The sequence below is a fragment of the Phyllobates terribilis genome, unplaced genomic scaffold (assembly GCF_046119375.1).
Source record: "Phyllobates terribilis strain yellow unplaced genomic scaffold, ASM4611937v1 Scaffold_115__1_contigs__length_5345438, whole genome shotgun sequence".
Taxonomy (NCBI): domain Eukaryota; kingdom Metazoa; phylum Chordata; class Amphibia; order Anura; family Dendrobatidae; genus Phyllobates; species Phyllobates terribilis.
This window is the reverse complement of record NW_027362875.1, coordinates 4,821,332-4,843,561: the sequence shown is the minus strand read 5'-3', so window position 1 is coordinate 4,843,561 and position 22,230 is coordinate 4,821,332. Positions and strand designations below refer to the sequence as shown.

The window sequence follows — 22,230 nt, the reverse complement described above, 5'->3', positions numbered from 1 at the left end:
TCGTACCTATAGCGGTGCATAGTATGGATGGTGTATATGAACATGCAGACAACATGGCGGTATATTATCGTACCTATAGCGGTGCATAGTATGGATGGTGTATATGAACATGCAGACAACATGGCGGTATATTATCGTACCTATAGCGGTGCATAGTATGGATGGTGTATATGAACATGCAGACAACATGGCGGTATATTATCGTACCTATAGCGGTGCATAGTATGGATGGTGTATATGAACATGCAGACAAGATGGCGGTATATTATCGTACCTATAGTGGTGCATAGTATGGATGGTGTATATAAACATGCAGACAACATGGCGGTATATTATCGTAGCTATAGCGGTGCATAGTATGGATGGTGTATATGTACATGCAGACAACATGGCGGTATATTATCGTACCTATAGCGGTGCATAGTATGGATGGTGTATATGAACATGCAGACAACATGGCGGTATATTATCATACCTATAGCGGTGCATAGTATGGATGGTGTATATGAACATGCAGACAACATGGCGGTATATTATCGTACCTATAGCGGTGCATAGTATGGATGGTGTATATGAACATGCAGACAAGATGGCGGTATATTATCGTACCTATAGTGGTGCATAGTATGGATGGTGTATATAAACATGCAGACAACATGGCGGTATATTATCGTAGCTATAGCGGTGCATAGTATGGATGGTATATATGAACATGCAGACAACATGGCGGTATATTATCGTACCTATAGCGGTGCACAGTATGGATGGTGTATATGAACATGCAGACAACATGGCGGTATATTATCGTACCTATAGCGGTGCATAGTATGGATGGTGTATATAAACATGCAGACAACATGGCGGTATATTATTATACCTATAGTGGTGCATAGTATGGATGGTGTATATGAACATGCAGACAACATGGCGGTATATTATCGTACCTATAGCGGTGCATGGTACTGGCTGTGCAGGGATATGGACTGTTGCAGCTTCTCTACTGTGGCAGCACTGAGAGATAGGAGACAAATCGTCAGTGATGTGAATGGCTTCTAGAGACATAAGTGAAACATGACAGGACTCGGCTCTGCACAGATGCACAATATGATCTAGAGAGCAATTACAATGCCACCTTGGGCCATGGAGCCAGTGTCAGTCACTATCTTTGTCTTTCCTAGGCTTCTTCGTGCAGTCGTTGTATAGGTGCACTATAGGTGCATCAGTGACTGCCAGTGATACTGAGATAACACAGGAGGACATACAATACAAGAGGGCTGTATCCAGCACCAGATCGGAAGAAAATCATTGTAAAAACAACCATTTATTGAAAAGTTTTTAAAACTGACGCACTTCAGACTCTGCGCTCTTAATCCTAGTATGGCGTAGTTCTCCAGCGCTAGGTCGTGGTTACATAATGAAGGTAGAGGATATGATGTAGACAGATCATTAGTTCTCTGAACTGAATATATAGACATTTGTTTCTCAAATCAATTATTTATTTCGTTAATATCCATTAAATCAGTTCCACCATGCATGCCATCTAGTTCTCTGATCTTTAATGTGAGGAGCCATGAAGCCTCTATGTTTTCTACTACGTGATCCATCGCCTCCTCTCTTGGGTGGAGGAACTTTCTCAGCCGCATTAACCCCGAGGCTTCTGACATCACCATTGTGCTGATGTGGAGAGGCACCGGATACCCTATACCTTCATTATTTCCCCCCACCTAGCGCTGGAGAGCTAGAACATACTAGGAGAACACATGGTGTGAAGCGCGGCAGTCGTGCATGCCTCGGAGAAATGCTTTTTTTATTAGATGAATTCTTTGTAACATTTTTTTCAATAAATGGTTTTTACAATGATTTTCTTCGGGCCTGGTGCTGGGTGCACCCCTCTTGTAGCCATTTTGCCCTGCTGGGGGGAGTATGCACAATCAGCAGGGGAGCTGGATTAACCTCTTCTCTCCTCTCTAGGAGGGCATACAATGTGGGGTCCATGGCTTCCCGCTCATCGGTACAAGCCGTGTCCGCTGCTCCACCAGATCCAGACCGCAGATAACATTCGCTCTATGGATCCAAGGCTGACCAGCCCAGATACTGAAGCATTAATGGCAGCAATTCCCTGTATACAGACATATCTTAGGGAACTGCTATTCATGCAATTCCCCAGTATAAGGCGCACCACTATTAAACCAATACCACAGCACTTACTCTTCTCTTTTCCATGAACAGAGTTAAAAAATCATCTATTTCTGTTTTTCCCTCAAGGAAATTTTGGGCAAAATTGTCAGAGTCCTCTTCAGCTTGGTGGGCAGCGACTTTTAACCTGGCCTGTAGTGCGCTGAGACTGCAGCTCTGCGAGGGGGGAAGGAGCAGGACGTTACACCTCATCCCATATGGCACAGGGACTCACCTATTCTACTAGCGGCAGTAGGTTTCCCCAGCAAATGGGGCTCATTTACAGATCGTCCATTGCAGCCAATCATAATGCAGCTTTCATTCCTCAAACTGTTCCTAAAAAATGAAAGCCAAGCTCTGGTTGGCTGCTGTGAAAGCATCTGGTCATGTGCCATTCACATGCTATAACCTCACAGTACTAATCATCAGGATTAAATACAAGTCTGGACAATTGGACCTATCGTCTGTCTAGTAGAAAAGATCAGCTGATGTAAAAATGTGTATTATATGGAAAACTGGGCGAGATGATGCTGAAAACATTGTATAGGACTATAGTGGCAATCTGGGAACATGTAGCGACTAGTGATGAGCGAGCGTGCTCGTTTAACCCTTTAAACGAGCACACTCGGGTACTCGCTGAGTAGTTTTGTCGTGTTCAGCATTTCCGTTGCAGCCGGGGCGGCTGCATGTATCGCGGCTGTTACACAGCTGTGACACATGCAGGGATTGCCTGTTTGTTAGCCAGTCTCTGCATGTGTCACAGCTGTGTAACAGCCGCGACACATGCAGCTGCTGCGGCTGCAACCGATATGCACAGCACGCCGAAACTACTTGGCGAGTACCCGAGCGTGCTCGTTTAAAGGGTTAAACGAGCACGCTCGCTCATCACTAGTAGCGACATCATACATATACTAATATTTCAATATTCAGCCAATTCTTGCATGGCCCCCTTACAGTGCACGCCGTCCATATCCCCCCCGCACTGTAAACCTTTCAGAACGTTCCCTTTGTTCTACTGAACAATAATGTAATTTGTGGCTTCAGCGGCTTTCTGCAGATTAGAAGTCCAGTTTCCACAGGACACATAAAGGGCTTTTATTACCCTTTAACTTATCAAAGAGATCTACTGACAGCACAGTTCTGCAATTAAAGGGAATGTGTCATCAGAAAATGACCAGGACTTTATGTTAAAGGTAACCTGTCAGCTCCCCCGAGATCACAAACCGTCACCATGTATTTATTTCTCACTTTATACCCGTCCTAACAAACCCCTTTTAGTGGCTTTCTGATTTCTGCATTTGGCGAAAATCTATTTTATAATTGTGGTGGCAATTTGCTAATTAGAGGGTGACTAGTGGTGGGGCGCGTTGCAATGCCCCCACAAATATTCACCTACTTATTATCACGGCCGCAGTTATAAAAATGTTAGAAATCAGTAAGCCGCTATTAATGGGCTCTTTACACAGGGTACAAAAAGATGAATAAATACATGGTGGCGCTTCGGGAGGCATGAGAAAGCTGACAGCTTCTCTTTACATGTTATTTTTAACTACTGAGCTTTTTTTCGATTTTCCATAACACAATCTAGATAAAAAAAAATGCAAACTGGCCATTAATCCTAATACTAGACTCAAACTTCTTATTCTGTTCACAAGGCTTTGCATCAGTCTCATGATCATCACAGACAGGATAATAATGAAAGGTAACAATCAATATAGAATAGAATCCACCATTCACAAGAGGTGATATCACTGTCCCGCAGGCGCCATCTTCTCTAGCCCCGTATCCGCCACATTACCTCGCTCAGCTCATGGTGTCTTTGCTGGTTTTCATTTGAGTCAGAAGCTCATACTGGAAGAGAAGAAAAACACAAGGAAATGAGGATGAATTCACGCGGGCCGCATTTGCTGCAGCTTTTACGGCCAGATCAGAGCAGGTTTATAAGGTAAGTGGATGAGACTTTACAAATCTCATCCGCAAACTGTAAAGATTGCCCATATAGAAAAATGAGAACGCCAAAGATGTTCCAAATCCCGGCATGTCATTGTGGGGTGAAAATACAGCAGATTATCAATGTGAATTTCACCAACTTCAATATAGCAAGGGTGAGATCGTCAGAATTCCTTAGCACAATCCACAAATGAACCAAACCTGCCGTAAAGACTGCGCCTGCCATGTCAGCCCCATCCACAGTGGCTTACCTTATCTAATAATGCTTGTCGCTTTGACTCCAGAATTGGCTCAATTTGAAGATTCTTTTCTGGATTAAAAAAATAAATAAATTTCTATATTAATATACACATACAGAGGATGAAATAAGTATTGAACATGTCACCAATTGTCTAAGTAAATATATTACTAAAGGTGCTATTGACATGAAATTCTCACCAGATGTCGGTAACAACCCATCCAGTCCACACAGGCAAAGAAATCAAATCATAGATGTCCATGAATTATGTGTAATAATGAGAAATGACACAGGAAAAAGGTACTGAACACATGAAGAGAGAGAGAGGCAAAAAGCCATGGAAAGTCATGACACCAGCTGAAATCTATCAGTAATTAGAAACCCATCCTGCCACTTAGTGAAAAATAATATTAGGTGGTTCAACTGATGGCCTATAAAAAGGTATCTCGTTAGCAAGATGCCACACAAGAAACATCTCATGATGGGTAAAACCAGTGAGCGGTCTCAAGACCTCCGCAACCTAATTGTTGCAAAACATACTGACGGTATTGGTTACAGAAGAATTTCTAAATTACTGAAGGCTCCAGTGAGCACTGCTGGGGCCATAATCCAGAAATGTAAAGAACATAATTTCATAATAAACCGGCCCCGCAAGATTTCAAACAGAGGAGTGAAATTAATTATCAAAAGAGTTGTCCATGACCAAGGACCACCTGTGGAGAGTTACAGAAAGATCAAGAATCAGCAATTGTTTCAAAGAAAACTATAAGTGATGCACTCAACCTCCATGGTCTGTATGCACGCTTAGCACGCAAGACTCCATTGCTGAACAAAAAGCATGTTGACGCATGTTTAACGTTTGCTCAACAATATTTAGACAAGCCTGTGAAATACTGGGAGAATATAGTCTGGTCAGATGAGACCAAAATTGAACTCTTTGGATGTCATAATACACACCATGTTTGGAGGCCAAAAGACACTGCATATCACCCCCAAAACACCATACTAACAGTGAAGTTTGGAGGTGGGAACATCATGGTGTTGGGCTGCTTTTCAGCATACGGCAATCTTCATATTAATGAAGGAAGGAGGAATGGATAAATGTACGAGACATTCTTGATAAAAATCGGCTGCAATCTACCAGGATGATGATGAAACAAGGGTGGACATTTCAGCAAGACAATGATCCCAAACACACAGCCAAGGAAACGCTCAATTGTTTTCAGAGAGAGATAATTAAAGCTGCTAAACTGGCCCACCCAATCACCTGACCTGAATCCAACAGAATATTTATAGAAGGAACTGAAGCTCAGAGTTCATAGAAGGAGCCCAAGGGATCTTCAGGATTTGTAGCGTGTTTGTGTGGAAGAATGGGACAAAATCACACCTGAGCAATGCATGCGACTAGTTTCTCCATACAGGATGAATCTTGAAGCTGTCATCACCAACAAAGGCTTGTGTACGAAGTATTAAATACATTTCAGTAAGCATAGTCAATACTTTTTCCCCGTGTAATTTCTCATTATTACACATAACTTAATTTATGGACATCTATTGTTTGATTTCTTTGCCTATGTGGATTGGATGGTCTGTTACTGATATCTGGGGAGAATTTCATGCCTACAGCACCTTTAGCAACATAGTTACTTAGAAAATTGGTGAAGTGTGAGTATTTCACCCGCTGTGTATATCCAGTGGGGAAAATAAGTATTTGATACACTGCCGATTTTGCAAGTTTTCCCACCTACAAAGAATGGAGAGGTCTGTATTTTTTTTTTTTTATCGTAGGTATACTTCAACTGCGAGAGACAGAAGAAGAATCCAGAAAATCACATTGTATGATTTTTACATAATTAATTAGCATTTTATTGATTGAAATAAGTATGTGATACAATAGAAAAACAGAACGTAATATTTGGTACAGAAACCTTTGTTTGCAATTACAGAGGTCAGAAGTTTCCTGTAGTTCTTGACCAAGTTTGCACACACCGCAGCAGGGACTTTGGCCCACTCCTCCATACAGATCTTCTCCAGATCTTTCAGGTTTCAGGGCTGTCGCTGGGCAACATTGGAGTTTCAGCTGCCTCTAAAGATTTTCTACTGGGTTCAGGTCTGGAGACTGGTTAGGCTACTCCAGGACCTTGAAATGCTTCTAACAGAGACACTCCTTAGTTTCCTTGGCTATGTGTTTCGGGTCATTGTCATGGTGGAAGACCCAGGCACGTCCCATCTTCAATGCTCTTACTGAGGGATAGAAGTTGTTGGACAAAATCTCGCGATACATGACCCCATCCATCCTCCCTTCAATATGGTGCAGTCATCCTGTCCCCTTTGCAGAAAAGCTCCCCCAAAGTATGACATTTTCCCCACCATGCTTCACGGTTGGGACAGTGTTCTTGGGGTTGTACTCATCCTCCTTCTTTCTCACGGCGACTGGAGTTGATACCAAAAAGTTCTATTTTGGTCTCATCTGACCACAAGACCTTCTCCCATGCCAGATGGTCATTGGCAAACTTGAAATGGGCCTGGACATGTGCTGTTGTTTGAGACTGTGGTCCCAGCTCTCTTCAGGTTATTGACCAGGTCTTCCTGCGTAGTGATGGGCTGATTCCTGACTTTTCTCAGAATCAGGCTTACCCCACAAGGCGAGATCTTGCATGGAGCTTTACACCGAGGAGAATTGACAGTCATCTTGTGTTTCTTCCATTTTCTAATAATTGTGCCAACAGTTGTTGACTTCTCACCAAGCTCCTTGTCTACTGCCTTGTAGCCCATGCCAGCCTTGTGCAGGTCTACAATTTTGTCCCTGGTGTCCTTAGACAGCTCTTTGATCTTGGCCATGGTGGAGAGGTTGGATTGTGATTGATTGAGCTTGTGGACAGGTGTCTTTTATACAGGTTTATATGGTGCAATTAATAAAAGGTAATGAGTGCAGAGTAGGAGGGCTTCTTAAAGAAACACTAACAGGTCTGTAAGAGCCAGAATTCTTGCTGGTTGGTAGGAAATCAAATACTAATTCCATGCAATAAAATGCAATTTAATGATTTGAAAATCAAACAATGTGGTTTTCTGGTTTTTATTTTTAGATTCTGTATCTCACAGTTGAAGTGGATATACGATAAAAATTACAGACCTCTCCATTCTATGTAGGTGGGAAAACTTGCAAAATCGGCAGTGTATCAAATACTATTTTTACCACCATGTATATGTATGTGTGTATATATACACTACCCACAAAAAGTTAGGAATATTTGGCTTTTGGGTGAAATTTCAGGATGAACCTAAAATGCCCTCTAACCTTTTCAGGTGAACTTAATGTGACCTTCTCTAAACTTTTGAATGCACATGTCCAACTGTTCAATGTTTCAGTACTTTTTGCACAACTTGCTGTTCTCTAACAAGGAGCTTAATGGCAAAATTCACATCAGGTGTTTGATCCATGTATCGCCCAATAAAATTTGGGGTTCAATTAGAATTGGTATTAAACAGCCCCTACTACTTGAATAACAACATTAATCCTGTCATTGTCCCTCTGCATTCACAACACAGGCCTAATTTCATCTTCATGGATCACAAGGCTCCAGCTCATTGAGGTTTCATCATTAGGGAATGGCTGCTGGAGACAGGGGAACCTCAAATGGAGAGGCCTGTATTTTCTCCAGACCTGAATCCCATAGAAAACCTATGGGATGAGCTGAGTCGCTGTGTAGAGGCTCGTAACTCTGTACCCCAGAACCTCAATGACCTGAGAACCGCCCTTTCCAGGGCTGTGGTGTCAGTAAGCCAAACTTCCGACTCCCGACTCTGACTCCACAGCCCTGGTCACTACTGAGCGTGTACATAAAGTGCAGCACAGATTCATCTGAACTAAAAGCCGAGATCCTTAGATCAGGAACAGAACAGACATGTATAGGACATTTCATAACTTTCACTAATTCTTATGGAAACATTTACAGCACATCCTGTATTGTACTGCTGTACCCAATTTATTCTATATTTTAGGAGTCGGAGTGGGTCCATTTTATACCGACTCCACCAAAATAGACACCGACTCAGACTCCACAGCCCTGCACCCTCCAAGAAGAGTGGGATGCCATGCCTCAGCAGACAATAACTCCACTTGTGAACAGCAGGAGAATTCATTGTCGAGCTGTAATTGATGCTGCTCAAGGCCACATGACAAGTTATTGAGACATTGACATTTTTTGTTGGGGTATACCCACCACTGTTGTTGGCATTTGTTTCAATAAATGGTTTGAGATGAGGAAATCACCGTTACATGCTTCTACTTAAATGCCCTACTTGTATTATAATATATTACTGTAGAGGGAACTTTTTACATTTTCCATACATTTCACCAGAAAGCCACATATCCCTAACTTTTTGTGGTCAGTGTAGATATACAGGTGCTTCTCACAAAATTAGAATATCATCAAAAAGTTAATTTATTTCAGTTCTTCAATACAAAAAGTGAAACTCATATATTATATAGAGTCATTACACACAGAGTGATCTATTTCAAGTGTTTATTTCTGTTAATGTTGATGATTATGACTTACAGCCAATGAAAACACAAAAGTCATTATCTCAGTAAATTAGAATATTTTATAACAGCTTAAAAAATTATTTTAAAATCCGAAATGTTGGGCTACTGAAATGTATGTTTAGTAAATGCACTCAATACTTGGTCGGGCTCCTTTTGCATCAATTACTGCATCAATGCGGCGTGGCATGGAGGCGATCAGCCTGTGGCCCTGCTGAGGTGTTATGGAAGCCCAGGTGGCTTTGATAGCAGCCTTCAGCTCCTCTGCATTGTTGGGTCTGGTGCCTCTCATCTTCCTCTTGACAATACCCCATAGATTCTCTATAATAGATTCTCTATGAGGTTATGGTCAGGCAAGTTTGCTGCCAATCAAGCACAGTGATACTGTTGTGTGTAAACCAGGTATTGGTACTTTTGGCCGTGTGGACAGGTGCCAATTCTTGCTGGAGAATGACATTTCCATCTCCAAAAAGCTTGTCGTGAGAGGGAAGCATGAAGTGCTCTAAAATTTCCTGGTACATGGCTGCGCTGACTTTGGTCTTGATAAAACACAGTGGACCTACACCAGCAGATGACATGGCTCCCCAAACCATCACTGATTGTGGAAACTTCACACTAGACCTCAAGCAGCTTGGATTGTGGCCTCTCCACTCTTCCTCCAGACTCTGGGACCTTGATTCCCAAATTAAAATTGGAACTTTGGGACCTTGGGGAGTGTTTCAATGACTGCCTTCTGGACATCTGTCAAGTCAGCAGTCTTCCCCATGACTGTGGAGCCTACTGAAACAGATTAAGGGGCCTTTTTAAACACGTAAAAAGCCTTTGCAGGTGTTTTTTTCTTAATTCTAATTTACTGAGACAATGACTGTTGTGTTTTCATTGGCTGTAAGTCATAATCATCAACATTAGCAGAAACAACCACATGAAATAGATCACTCTGTTTGTAATGACTCTATATAATATATGAGTTTCACTTTTTGTATTGAAGAACTGAAATTAATTAACTTTTTGATGATATTCTAATTTTATGAGACGCACATATATATATACATATATATATACATATACATATATATATATATATATATATATATACAGTACAGACCAAAAGTTTGGACACACATTCTCATTTAAAGATTTTTCTGTATTTTCATGACTATGAATATTGTACATTCACACTGAAGGCATCAAAACTATGAATTAACACATGTGGAATTATATACTTAACAAAAAAGTGTCACACAACTGAAAATATGTCTTATATTCTAGGTTCTTCAAAGTAGCCACCTTTTGCTTTGATGACTGCTTTGCACACTCTTGGCATTCTCTTGATGAGCTTCAAGAGGTAGTCACCGGAAATGGTCTTCCAACAATCCTGAAGGAGTTCCCAGAGATGCTTAGCACTTGTTGGCCCTTTTGCCTTCACTCTGTAGTCCAGCTCACCCCAAACCATCTCAATTGGGTTCAGGTCTGGTGACCTTTTCTGCGTCGCACAAAGACGAATGCCAAGAGTGTGCAAAGCAGTATTCAAAGCAAAAGGTGGCTACTTTGAAGAACCTAGAATATAAGACATATTTTCAGTTGTTTCACACTTTTTTGTTAAGTATATAATTCCATATGTGTTAATTCATAGTTTTGATGCCTTCAGTGTGAATGTACAATTTTCAAAGTCATGAAAATACAGAAAAATCTTTAAATGAGAAGGTGTGTCCAAACTTTTGGTCTGTACTGTATATCTATCTATCTATCTATATTTTTTTTCCCAAGAACCAGAAAAACTCTTCATTCCTCAACACCGTATTCAACTACCATCCACCAAATCTTACTTACCAGCTCCTCGATATTTTTCACTAGCTCCTCTTTATCAGATATAATCTGTTTTAGTTGTGGAAGATTTACAATCTGCTCCAGAAGAACATCCTCTTGCTCCATCATATCGGTGAACTGTGACACGCTGAAGTAGAAAAAAAGAGAAACGTGCGTCGAAGACTTTCATGGAAATGTTACAACAGGGTACAGAGAAGCTAGTGTGCAGAATAAGCCCCCACAGACTTATCTATAGGGGTGGCCCTGGGGAATACTAGGATGGATGTCATTTTATCATTAGAACTAATATAGAATTCAGAATTTTTTTTTTTGACAAATAAAAATTTAACTTTTTTTTATTTTTATTTTAGTTGTAAAAATACAAACCTCAAATCTGACAACTCAGGAAACGTTTCAGGGAGATCAGGCATCTTATATGTAAAGCCGTTCACACCCACCTAAGAAATATATACAGGTACTGGTGAGAGACTACAGAAACAGAAATGTTCGGTGCCTAGGTTACCGGCCACTGCTGCTGTCTATCAGTGGTGGCCAGTCTCCTAGGCAAGGAAAGCAGTTTGCTATACAGCTTGCAAGTGCAGCTCTGAAGTTGGCCGGATCCCTGGATTCAGTACCTCTGTGCTCCTCCGACGCTGCAAAGTCAAAGCGGTCTCTGCCGACAGCAGAGGAAAGTGCATAGTTCAGACCAGCGGCGCGACCATGCCGCTGGTTGAAACTGTCCATCTTCAGGAGAGCACTGCCCCAGCAAGGAGGTAGCCAGCAAGACAGAGGAGCAGTGTGCTCCTGATGAAACAAGATTAGACAAGCTCTTAAAGGGGTTTTCTGATCCGACATGACACTGACTGCAGACTTGTGAATTCTCACATAGTGTGCACTGCTGTCTGCAAGTACGCGCTATGCATACTCCCAGCCAGAATCCAACTACAGTTCAAGGCCTCGCACAATACACTTGCATTGAGCGCGCTGGAAACAGTGTAGCCAGATTGTGGCCGGAAGTACGCATATTGTATACTTGTGGCCACCTGACCGCCTTTCCCGGTGTGGACACCACAGAATCCTCACTGTGTGCAGTGTGCTCTATGTGAGGATTCACAAGTCTGCAGTCATACACAGTGACTGCAGACTTGTCGTTTTAGACCAGACAACCCCTTTACAGAAACATCTTCCCTGCCCACCTATTAAAGTTTAATTGACATTTTTTGGCTTTTTCTGATCACGGCTGCGCACTTACTTCAGACGGGGGGACAGGCACCGGCAGATCTGTAATTAGGCCGTATGCGGGGGCGGCAGTTTTGGCAGAGTTGTATGTGGAAGGAACAGGTTCAGATACTGGCACTGATCTATTGTTATCTTGTGTAGGGAAAGGTGGAAACAAAGAAAAGCCAGAAAGAGGGTGCGGAGGCCTCCCTGCGGGATTGCTGTACAGGCGGAAAGACAAGAAAGGGTTTCCCTCATTAGATTAGTATTCTCCCAAGCACCATCGTAATGAAATAGGACATACAATATCTGTAGGTAGATGCTGTGTCGCCAACATGCCAGCAGATAGATCAGCCTATTATGTGCTGTAATTCTGCAGCTCTGAACATACTGTGTACGGACAGATACACACGTATTAACACACAGTTACCCTGCAATCCTATTAGTATACCAGAGATGTTAATGTGCAGATAAGGTTACTGACAGGCTTCATGAGGACACAATGTAGCCCGTACTCCACATGGGCTGCCAGATTATCACCTCTCCTCTACTGCTAGTGTAGCCGCCATGCAAGGTGCACAATGGGAGAGAACTGTCCGGGCCCTGCTTACCGGCAGCAGCAACATACAGCACATCCACGGACAGAAAATGTACAAGAGAAGTAAGAGGAGCCGTCTGGATGGTATATAGCACCCTGTAATGCTGGGTTTAGTCATTATACCCATTCTGCCCATCAGCAGCATCATATCCATAGGCAGTCACTTCTGGAGATGTGTAGACAGGCGAGCCGCACTTCTGTCCGCACAGAATGATGGTTAATATGATAGAATCTCAGCAGCACACGATCTGATCACACAGGGCGATGATGTGCTGCCAATAACGCTACAGCTTAAGCAGTCTTGAAAATGACCGCCCCATCGCACCAGCTTTGTACTCCAAGTCTCTTCTATTCACCGCCACAGATTTCTGTTGAGTGATGGAGATAAATTTACATCACTGTGACTCCAACTTGTCACTACAACTGAAGACTTCTTTGGTCTCTGAAGTGTAAATGATTGTGAACACACCGCCATTTCCACAGCTCCCATAGCGTTGGCCTATGTTCACATGTGCAGTAATCATCAGTTAGGATGGATCCAGCAGCGATCCATTCACACACAAAAAAAAAAATAATTGACACAACTTTTTTGTCCACCTGAAAAGAAACTCATTTCAACTCGGTCCATTTTCTTAACACTGACGTCTATGGAAAACGGATCCGTTTATTAGCCATCTGTTTTCTTCCTTTTGAAACTGATCCAGTAAATAGAACAATTAACCTTTTGCAAAATGAAAAAAAAATGGATGGCTAATTAACAAATCAGTTTCCCATAGGGTTCAATGTTACAAAATGGATCAAATTGAAATAAGTTTGTTTTTTTTTTGCCACATAAAAAAAGTTGGGCCTGCACAACTGTTCTGTTATCAGATTGCGGCTGGATACGGACTATGTTCACACATCCAGTAATCATGTTAGAACGCTCTAATGGATGATTACTGACGTGTGAACATAGTCTCATGTGCAGCGGCATCATGCAGAGTTTCCCCGACACACCGTGTCTGCAAATTGAGAATCTGGTTTGGCTTTTATCCTAAGTCATATGGCAAGGCTCGTTAAAGGGTCGATATTGACTTTTAGGATTACTTCCAAAAGGTGGCGCTAAAGTTCTAATCCTCTTCCTCTCTGAAGAGACAATTTGCATATTTAATTGCCCAGAGGAGCATGCACGGCTTATACGTCTCCTCACTCTGACATGCCAGGCTTGGCTTGGCATTCTCCACAAGGAGAAACGCTAGCCCTTAGACCCCAACCACTCGGTACAAAACTCTCAGCATTGGTGTACAGTGGGTATTCCCATCAAACAATATGGAAAGGAGGGGACCCATAATTTGTAAAGTCTGAATTTTGATAATGTTAAAAGTCTAAAGGAGAGAAAAAGAAATGTTCAGGTACAAGTTAAGGTACAACTCTACAAAGAAACCTGCAGTCAAAATTAGAACTTACTGTCATTTGCTACATGGAACCACAAATTCAGCCGCAATGTGAGGGTAAACAATCGTTCAGATGAGCAGAAATAAGTGCTAAAAGCGGATGTGCCATCTTATCAAGTAGAAGTGCACCGCTCCCCAGCCTCCTCGCTGCCCGATTTATGGGGAGCAGTGCGCTCCTGCTTGATTGACAGCTTGGTGCAGCGGCATGTGTTGTGCGGCTTGTCCGAACTATGCGCTCTCTGGTGCTGCAAGCAGAGATCATTTTGCCTTTGCAGCATCTGGGAAGCAGCGGCACTGAAGCCGGCAGTGCGCTCCAGCCATCCAGCCAGCTTCGGGCAGTGCTTACAAGCTCTACTGGGAAGGACTTGTATTTTGCCACCGCAGAAGCAGAAAAGAATAAAATTAAATATACTTCCATTGTTGAGAATGGAAAGGATTTTTAATAACAAGTAAATTACTAAATTGCTTGATTTTACAAGAATTTTGCAATTTCACCACTTTAAGAATATTGGAATAACCCTTTAAACTTAGATGATATTCCACCATAACAATGGAAGGATCTGAGATCTCAGGACAATATAATTACTTACTAGGGGAAAGAGCCAGAGGTTGGGACCAGGGTTGGAGGGCTTTTCCAAAACTCTTCTAGTAAATTCTGGACTATTTCCCCAAGATCTGAGTGCATAGTAAACTAAAAAAGGAGAAAATTGTTAAGATGTTAACAGCTGTAAACACTCATCAGAAAGAATCATGTGGCTAATGCCATAATAACACCTAACATGATCAGAGATTCCTGGCTTTACCCTGTGTTCCAAATTATTATGCAAATAATATTTTCTCAGATTTTCCCAAATTACCTATATGAATTGCAGTCATTGTAATTTTCCAGTCAAATAACTATTAGAGTACAATTGAAAGGTTTTTGTACAAACTGCCTATGATAACAGTATATTTAAAAAAAAAAAAACCTCAAACTGCACTCAAAATGCATGTTCCAAATTATTATGCACAGCAGAGTTTTCAACCTTTTCAATTTAATAAAGAACAAAAAAATGGTCATTTTTGAAATTATAAGCATTAGCAGGTTATTACAAACTGAAATCAAACAGTTTTCAACTCAAAACTTTATTCTAGGTGATGTTACATTTGCACATAGGACCGCTTGTTCGAAAGGAGCTTCTGAACTCTCTCGTCCATTGAATTTGTCAGGTTTTGGATGGTTTCTGCTTCAATTGTTTTGCATGAGGACAGAATACCCTCCCAGAGCTGTTGCTTAGATGTGAACTGCCTCCCGCCATCATAGACACTCCCTCTGATGATGCTCCAGAGGTTCTCAATGGGGTTGAGGTCAGGGGATCATGGGTGCCACACCATAAGTTTGTCCCCTTTTATGCCCACAGCAGCCAGAGATGCAGATGTGTTATGTGCAGCATGAGACGGGGCAGAGCAGGAGAGACACTCGAGAGAGAGAGCAGGAGAGACGCTCGAGAGAGAGAGAGCAGGAGAGACGCTCGAGAGAGAGCAGGAGAGACGCTCGAGATTGAGCAGGAGAGACGCTCGAGAGAGAGAGCAGGAGAGACGCTCGAGAGAGAGCAGGAGAGACGCTCGAGAGAGAGAGAAAGCAGGAGAGACGCTCGAGAGAGAGAGAGCAGGAGAGACGCTCGAGAGAGAGCAGGAGAGACGCTCGAGAGAGAGAGCAGGAGAGACGCTCGAGAGAGAGAGCAGGAGAGACGCTCGAGAGAGAGAGAGCAGGAGAGACGCTCGAGAGAGAGAGAGCAGGAGAGACGCTCGAGAGAGAGAGAGCAGGAGAGACGCTCGAGAGAGAGAGCAGGAGAGACGCTCGAGAGAGAGAGCAGGAGAGACGCTCGAGAGAGAGAGAGCAGGAGAGACGCTCGAGAGAGAGAGAGCAGGAGAGACGCTCGAGAGAGAGAGAGCAGGAGAGACGCTCGAGAGAGAGAGAGAGCAGGAGAGAAGCTCGAGAGAGAGAGCAGGAGAGACGCTCGATAGAAAGCAGGACTATATGACTCAGTAATGATACCTATAGCATATTACTCAAGGTGACAACATGGCAGGTCACAGAGTTACTTTCATGATCTAGATTTGCTAAATTGGAGACATATCATGATACAGAGCCCATGTCCATGACTTATGTCAGCTCCAAAGTGAAATATGTATTGAAAAAAATTAAAAAAAATTATATATACACACACACATATACATACACTGCTCAAAAAAATAAAGGGAACACTCAAATAACACATCCTAGATCTGAATGAATGAAATATTCTCATTGAATACTTTGTTCTGTACAAAGCTGAATGTGCTGACAACAAAATCACATAAAAATCATCAATGGAAATCAAATTTATTAACTAATGGAGGCCTGGATTTGGAGCCACCCCCAAAATTAAAGTGGAAAAACACACTACAGGCTGATCCAACTTTGATGTAATGTCCTTAAAACAAGTCAAAATGAGGTTCAGTATTGTGTGTGGCCTCCACGTGCCTGTATGACCTCCCTACAACGCCTGGGCATGCTCCTGATGAGGTTGCGGATGGTCTCCTGTGCGATCTCCTCCCAGACCTGGACTAAAGCATCCGCCAACTCCTGGACAGTCTTTGCTGCAACGTGACGTTGGTGGATGGAGCGAGACATGATGTCCCAGATGTGCTCAATCGGATTCAGGTCTGGGGAACGGGTGGGACAGTCCATAGCTTCAATGCCTTCATCTTGCAGGAACTGCTGACACACTCCAGCCACATGAGGTCTGGCATTGTCCTGCATTAGGAGGAACCCAGGGCCAACCGCACCAGCATATGGTCTCACAAGGGGTCTGAGGATCTCATCTCGGCACCTAATGGCAGTCAGGCTACCTCTGGCGAGCACATGGAGGGCTGTGCGGCCCTCCAAAGAAATGCCACTCCACACCATTACTGAGCCACTGCCAAACCGGTCATGCTGAAGGATGTTGCAGGCAGCAGATTGCTCTCCGTGGCGTCTCCAGAATCTGTCATGTCTGTCACATGTGCTCAGTGTGAACCTGCTTTCATCTGTGAAGAGCACAGGGCGCCAGTGGCGACTTTGCCGATCCTGGTGTTCTGTGACAAATGCCAAGCGTCCTGCACAATGTTGGGATGTGATCACAACCCCCATCTGTGGACGTCGGGCCTTCATACCACCCTCATGGAGTCGGTTTCTAACCGTTTGTGCAGACACATGAACATTTGTGGCCTGCTGGAGGTCATTTTGAAGGGCTCTGTCAGTGCTCCCCCTGTTCCTCCTTGCACAAAGGCGGAGGTAGCGGTACTGCTGCTTGGTTGTTGCCCTCCTACGGCCCCCTCCTTGTCTCCTGGTGTACTGGCCTGTCTCCTGGTAGCACCTCCAGCCTCTGGACACTACGCTGACAGACACAGCAAACCTTCTTGCCACAGCTCGCACTGATGTGCCATCCTGGATGAGCTGCACTACCTGAGCAACTTCTGTGGGTTGTAGAGTCCGTCTCATGCTACCACGAGTGTGAAAGCATAACCAACATTCAAAAGTGACCAAAACATCTGCCAGAAAGCATTGGTACTGAGATGTGGTCTGTGGTCCCCACCTGCAGAATCACTCCTTTGAGGGTGTCTTGATAATTGCCAATAATTTCCATCTATTGTCTATTCCATTTGCACAACAGCATGTGAAATTGATTGTCAATCAGTGTCGTTTCCTAAGTGGACAGTTTGATCAACTTGGAGTTATATTCTGTTGTTTAAGTGTTCCCTTTATTTTTTTGAGCAGTGTATATATACAGTACAGACCAAAAGGTGGACACACCTTCTCATTTAAAGATTTATCTGTATTTTCATGACTAAGAAAATTGTACATTCACACTGAAGGCATCAAAACTATGAATTAACACATGTGGAATTATATACTTAACAAAAAAGTGTGAAACAACTGAAAATATGTCTTATATTCTAGGTTCTTCAAAGTAGCCACCTTTTGCTTTGATGGCTGCTTTCCACACTCTTGGCATTCTCTTGATGAGCTTCAAGAGGTAGTCACCGGAAATGGTTTTCACTTCACAGGTGTGCCCAGTCAGGTTTAATAAGTGGGATTTCTTCTAGTCCTACTGAATAGACTGTTAGAATTTGTATTATGGCAAGAAAAAAGCAGCTAAGTAAAGAAAAACGAGTGGCCATCATTACTTTAAGAAATGAAGGTCAGTCAGTCCGAAAAATTGTGAAAACTTTGAAAGTGTCCCCAAGTGCAGTTGCAAAAACCATCAAGCGCTACAAAGAAACTGTCTCACATGAGGACTGACCCATTAAAGGAAGACCAAGAGTCACCTCTGCTTCTGAGGATAAGTTTATTCGAGTCACCAGCCTCAGAAATCGCAGGTTAACAGCAGCTCAGATTAGAGACCAGGTCAATGCCACACAGAGTTCTAGCAGCAGACACATCTCTACAACAACTGTTAAGAGGAGACTTTATGCAGCAGGCCTTCATGGTAAAATAGCTGCTAGGAAACCACTGCTAAGGACAGGCCACAAGCAGAAGAGACTTGTTTAGGCTAAAGAACACAAGGAATGGACATTAGACCAGTGGAAATCTGTGCTTTGGTCTGATGAATCCAAATTTGAGATCTTTGGTTCCAACCACCGTGTCTTTGTGCGACGCAGAAAAGGTGAACGGATGGACTCTACATGCCTGGTTCCCACCGTGAAGCATGGAGGAGGAGGAGTGATGGTGTGGGGGTGCTTTGCTGGTGACACTGTTGGAGATTTATTCAAAATTGAAGGCATACTGAACCAGCATGGCTACCACAGCATCTTGCAGCGGCATGCTATTCCATCCGGTTTGCGTTTAGTTGGACCATCATTTATTTTTCAAAAGGACAATGACCCCAAACACACCTCCAGGCTGTGTAAGGGCTATTTGACCAAGAAGGAGAGTGATGGGGTGCTACGCCAGATGACCTGGCCCCCACAGTCACCAGACCTAAACCCAATCGAGATGGTTTGGGGTGAGCTGGACCGCCGAGTGAAGGCAAAAGGGCCAACAAGTGCTAAGCATCTCCGGGAACTCCTTCAAGATTGTTGGAAGACCATTTCCGGTGACTACCACTTGAAGCGCATCAAGAGAAGAGTGTGCAAAGCAGTCATCAAAGCAAAAGGTGGCTACTTTGAAGAACCTAGAATATAAGACATATTTTCAGTTGTTTCACGTTTTTTGTTAACTATATAATTCCACATGTGTTAATTCATAGTTTTGATGCCTTCAGTGTGAATGTACAATTTTCATAGTCATGAAAATACATAAAAAGTCTTTAAATGAGAAGGTGTGTCCAAAGTTTTGGTCTGTACTGTACATACACACACACACACATATATATATATACATACATACACGCACGCAGTAGGGAAAATAAGTATTTGATACACTGCCGATTCTGCAAGTTTTCCCACCTACAAAGAATGGAGAGGTCTGTAATTTTTATCATAGGTACACTTCAACTGTGAGAGACAGAATCTAAAAATAAAATCCAAAAAAAAATCACTTTGTATGATTTTTAAATAATTAAATCGCCTTTCATTGCATGAAATAAGTATTTGATCACCTACCAACCAGCAAGAAATCTGGCTCTCACAGACCTGTTAGTTTTTCTTTCAGAAGCCCTCCTACTCTGCACTCCTCACCTGTATTTATTGTACCTGTTTGAACTCGTTACCTGTATAAAAGACACCTGTCCACACACTCAATCAATCACACTCCAACCTATCCACCATGGTTAAGACCAAAGAGCTATCTAAGGACACCAGGGACAAAATTGTAGACCAGCTCCAGGCTGGGATTGGCTACAGGACAATATGCAAGCAGCTTGGTGAGAAAGCAACAACTGTTGGCACAATTATTAGAAAACGGAAGAAACACAAGATGACTGTCAATCTTCCTCGGTCTGGGGTTCCATGCAAGATCTCGACCCGTGGGATAAGGATGATTCTGAGAAAGGTCAGGAATCAGCCCAGAACTACACAGGAGGACCTGGTCAATGACCTGAAGAGAGCCGAGACTACAGTCTCAAACATTACCATTAGTAACACACTATGCCGTCATGGATTAAACTCCTGCAGGGCACGCAAGGTCCCCTGCTCACGCCAGCACATGTCCAGGCCCGTTTGAAGTTCGCCAATGACCATCTGGGTGATCCAGAGGAGGCATGGGAGAGGGTCATGTGGTCAGATGAGACCAAAATAGGACTTTTTGGTATCAACTCCACTTGCCGTGTTTGGAGAAAGAAGAAGGATGAGTACAACCCCAAGAACACCGTCCCAACTGAGAAGCATGCTGGGGGAAACCTTATACTTTGGGGGTGCTTTTCTGCAAAGGGGACAGGACAACTGCACCCAGCAACAGTCCCGAAACTTGAAAGATCTGGAGAAGATCTGTATGGAGGAGTGGTCCAAAATTCCTGCTGCAGTGTCTGCAAACTTGGTCAAGAACTACAGGAAACGTCTGACCTCTGTAATTGCAAACAAAGGTTTCCGTACCAAATATTAAGATCTGTTTTTCTATTGTATCAAATAATTAATTTGCATAATTGCATGAAATAAGTATGTAAAAATTATAAAATGTTATTTTCTGTTTTTTATTTTTAGATTCTGTCTCTCACAGGTGAAGTGTACCTACGATAAAAATTACAGCCCTCTCCATTCTTTGTAGGTGGGAAAACTTGCAAAATCGTCAGTGTATCCAATACTTATTTTCCCCACTGTATATACTTTGTTACTAAAAAAGAAAAAACCCACCGGTCTTCTATGTGAACATAACAAAGACTATAACTAAAAATCTTATATATTAAAAAAAAAAACTAAAACAAGGTTGACCACATTTTCTTATGGTATTTTTATCTGAAACTTCCTTGGAAAATTCACTGGAAATATCAGAAATGTCTGAAGTGGGGACCTCAATGTAAGACCCCCACCCATTAGATGTAAGGTGGCTCCCAAACCTCTCGTGTCGATGCAGCACAGCCATCTGCAGCCACATTTTACGTAGAGCACATGCAGAACTGGGTCATTAACACATACATTAATCCTTTCATTTCGTTCTCCTTTGCTGAAGATGTGTTTCACAAAGACCTCATCTACCAAAATAAAGAGGTGTATTCCCTATGAACTAACAATACCGTGGCGTCTCTTCTTCCCAGGTCCTCTGCGTTGTGCCAATCTTCTGGAAATGTGTGGATACATTGACAACTGGCCACTGCCAGGCCCCTGGTCGTAGTGATTATGCCTACTGTCCAAACTGATTAGACATGGACAAGGAGTAAGGTAACACCCCATTGTCAATTAGATGTAAGGCTATGTTCACACTAGGCGTTTTTTCACTACACATTACTTTCAATGGGTGAAATACACTGAAAGAAGTGACGTGCTCTATTCAGCAAAAAACAATGCAGATCACAAAATACTGATCATACAAAAACCAGGGTGTGAGCAGGAGATTTCTGAAATCTCATAGACTTTGCTTGTACTGTAAAACACAGCTGAAAATTTGCATTAAAAAAACGCTGAAAAAAACTCAATGTGTGAACATAGCCTTCAAAGGCACTGCACAGTGGTCTGAAACACAAATTCTGCACATTTGTGATTTTATAGGGTTTATAAGATTACTAAAACAGATGTGTCAGGAGACCACACAGATCCACTTTATAAAAACAAAAACACCTCAGACATTGAAAGGTTAAATTACAACATTCCTAAGTCCAGTGCTCAAAATCTCCCAAGTCTCCTTACATTATGTAGTAAAGGACAGGTGACATTGGGGCCTTGCTTGTCCACCAGGTGATGTCTTATCGGTGGAAAGACTGTGATGAGAGGTTTGTCTTGAGGAAATTGTGGCGGAAGTAAACTGCAATAAAAACAAAGTATTAGAGCAAGACGCGGGATACATGACTGCAGCCTACAGAAACGTGACAGGTCCGGGGAAAATACCCAACACCCTCATCTCATCTCAATGGAAAATCCATTTAGGTGGCACGTAGCGTAAGGCATAAAGGGACGTCAGCACCTTGACATATGATCGTAATGGTGTTATAAGAGATCTGATGAGTCCATCATGACAAATCTAGTGTGGAAAACATCTGCAAATCCGTCTGGAAGTGCACTGGGGCGTATCCCTGCACTTAGACAGCTCCTTTCAAGTGCACGGACATGCCCCTCTGCACTCCCACACCAATCTGCAGACACTCCATTTCCTTTTGACTGGCACATCGGAGCTCTG

General features: G+C 42.8%; 1 pseudogene; it reads right to left on the bottom strand.

Moving 5' to 3' along the window:
* Nucleotides 1-944: 944 nt before the first annotated feature.
* The window catches only part of LOC141201409 (vacuolar protein sorting-associated protein 37A-like), a 36,553-nt pseudogene continuing 15,267 nt past the window's right edge, over nt 945-22,230 (bottom strand).